Raw genomic sequence first — 3,040 nt, 5'->3', positions numbered from 1 at the left:
CGTGAGACGTTCTCAGGGCTTATTCACTGAAAAATATATAAAAGCCAAAACCATTAAGAATGTATAATGCCTCCAATAAATTTCAACTTTGTCAATCATGAAAGCATTTACAGTCCTTTGAATTTGATATATATATTAAAATTATAATTTAGTCAAACATTGCTTAGAGCTTTGGACCCCTGGTAATAGCTGCAAAGTTTATAACATCGTGACAGCTACACTACTTTTTTCTCTGAAATTTTCTTTTTGGCTCTTTTACATTTAAGCTTACTTGCTTGGAATCTCCAACTAGGACTACGGCTCAATTTCGAAGTTTCTTAAAAGTGATTTTAAAAATAAAGCAATTTATGTTTAAGTGCAATATAAAGCATTTATGTTTAAATGCAATTATAAAGAAGTTTACTTTTAAAATCTCTGGAGAATGAAGGTTTATTTTATAAAATAAACAACGAATATTTGCAATCGTTGACATGTTGTGTATTGGACAACAGACAAGCTAAGTGTTGGTCTACATATGCAGCTATCAAACACATTGTGAAAGAAAGATCCTTAAACCAGTAAGACTTAACTGTCTGGTTGGTAGGACAGTACATGTAATAGAATTAGGATAAAGTAATCATAGGCTAGATGCCAACTCAGATATTTTTTACCACACTTATAAGTACGACATTTGAAAAAAAAAAACAAAAACCCAGACAAAAAAGTGACATTTAAGATAAAAGTGATTGAGGATCAGAAGGAAAGACTTATGAGCATCACAGAACTGATTCCATCAGAGGAGAGGAAATTATGAAATGCCTTGGAAACTAAAAGAGGTGGATGGGAAAGAATATGCAAATATTGCACTCTGTATCTGAGTCACATAAGAAGAGGCAGGTAGGGTCCAGTATTAAAATTAATCAGTGAAAAGATATTTATTTTTTAGGGCTATAAAGACAGTTACAGTAAAAACCCTTATTATTATTGAATACCTGAATAAGAATGACAAATCATACAATAATAATAATGATAAAAATAATAATAAGCCTTCCTCCATAAAAAATCAGGGAAGCTACTAATCTATTTACTGGAACCTTCTCTCATTAACTCATTGGCATTATTAGTATAATAATTTGTAACTTAAAACAGCCAAGAACATGAAATATAAAAACTTAACCATGAATAAATTAGAAAATAAGACCTTGATTTGTGTCATCAATAGAAATATGAATAGCTACCAAAGGTAGCTATCAAAACTCAGCCACAAAATCTAAGAACGAACAGATACTGTTTTTAAAACTTCGGAAAAAGGAAAACAAAGAAATGTTGAAGGTGATACACTATAAAAACAAATCCTTTGTTATATTTAACTCAGAATATGAATATTTTCTTTCTTGGTTTTATCCTTAAAGACCTTACTACAGTTCTCAGATGTTCAAGAGTTGAAGTAGAAATATCTTATGTATCCTATTGCTATTGTAATCATATTGAATTAAATAAGACATATTTTATATTAACTTTTTTTCTCAGCCTTCACCCACCACTTCAAAACAACTTCAAAAACACACATTTTGTATTGTTGTCACAGATGATAATCAACGCCACAGAACTGTGCTTTAATGAAGGTTTGTCTTTCGTGGTTTAAGCGGTGTCGCCTGAAGAAATCACCTCCAATTTCTACTTATTGTATTCCTAAAAAATCTGTCCCCCATGTTTTTTGAGAAAAGGATATCAACATGTTATTGAAATTAAATAAGTGACAAAGGTAGAATATACGTCTATGTCAGATTTCTATGTTGGATTGCTTATTTGTGTTCTTTCTTTTACTAATGCATATTTTTAAAAAAATTTTTAATGTTTATTTATTTTTGAGAAAAAGAGAAAGAGACAGAGCTTGAGCAGGAGAGGGACAGAGAGAGAGGGAGACACAGAATCTGAAGCAGCCTCCAGGCTCTGAGCTAGCTGTCAGCACAGAGCCCGATGCGGGGCTTAAACCCACAAACCATGAGATCATGACCTGAGCCAATGTCAGAGGCATAAACAATTGAGCCACCGAAGTGGCCCTTCTTTAACTAACGGGTAAAGAAAGATTCATACAATCTCTGCTTTCTTAGCGATTATCCCGTTGTGATACAAATTAAGACCAGTAGAGGAGAAAGATAAAGCGCTTTTGGAATTATACTTAAGGAACTTATTAGGGATTAAGAGTAAGCCAGGCACTTATTTTTAAAAGAAATGCCAAAGATTTAAGGCAAATGTCAAAGGCATAGGTAAACAAAATATGATTTTATTTCTTATATTGTATGTTATGAATTATTTGGTTTTTATATATCCCAATGGAGAATGGAATAAATTTCTCTAGTATAGAAGCCATTGCTCACATGCTCTCGTCTCCCTAGGAGTTGATTGATTGTTTTTTCCACTTCCATTACCAACAATGGCTATCAGAAAAGACTCAGTCTTTGTGACTCTGAAAAAGGATTTTTGTTTATTTTTGTTACTGCAGAGTGGGAAAAAAAGCACACATGTATATAAACAGCAAATACTCAAATTGAACTTGAAATCTTGGTGAAATTTACACAAAGCATCACAATAAAGGGGCAAATAAGAGAAAAAAGTTGTGATGAAAAAGCAGGGAACTTTTATATTGCTGAAAATATACATAGAGTTTTCTATGAGAAGACTTGGCTTATAAGGAAAAGTCTGGGTACAATTTCAGGATTTAAGAGAATACCAATAAAGTGAAGATTGACATTAACCAGACCAGGCTATAAATACCACACAAAGAGACCAAACAAGGCCCTCCCCTGACAGGTCTGGCCATTTCTCCCCTTCAGAACAAACCTATAATGAACAACAGTGGAATAAAACCCGTTGTTCTTTTAGGATCAACGAAACTTAATATGTTAGTTACAGCACTTTTGTTTTTGGCTGAGTTCACATTTGTGTATTGACCTGAGCATTGTATTAAGTACTGGTTAAATTATCCAGCATTACGGTGCAGTCAGGTCTCTGCAAGTGTCATCATTTCATCCTGGTATCTTTCTTGTCTTATCACTCA

Source organism: Crocuta crocuta, unplaced genomic scaffold (assembly GCF_008692635.1).
Source record: "Crocuta crocuta isolate KB4526 unplaced genomic scaffold, BGI_CrCroc_1.0 scaffold409, whole genome shotgun sequence".
NCBI classification, from domain to species: Eukaryota; Metazoa; Chordata; class Mammalia; order Carnivora; family Hyaenidae; genus Crocuta; species Crocuta crocuta.
Note: the sequence above shows the minus strand (reverse complement) of the source record.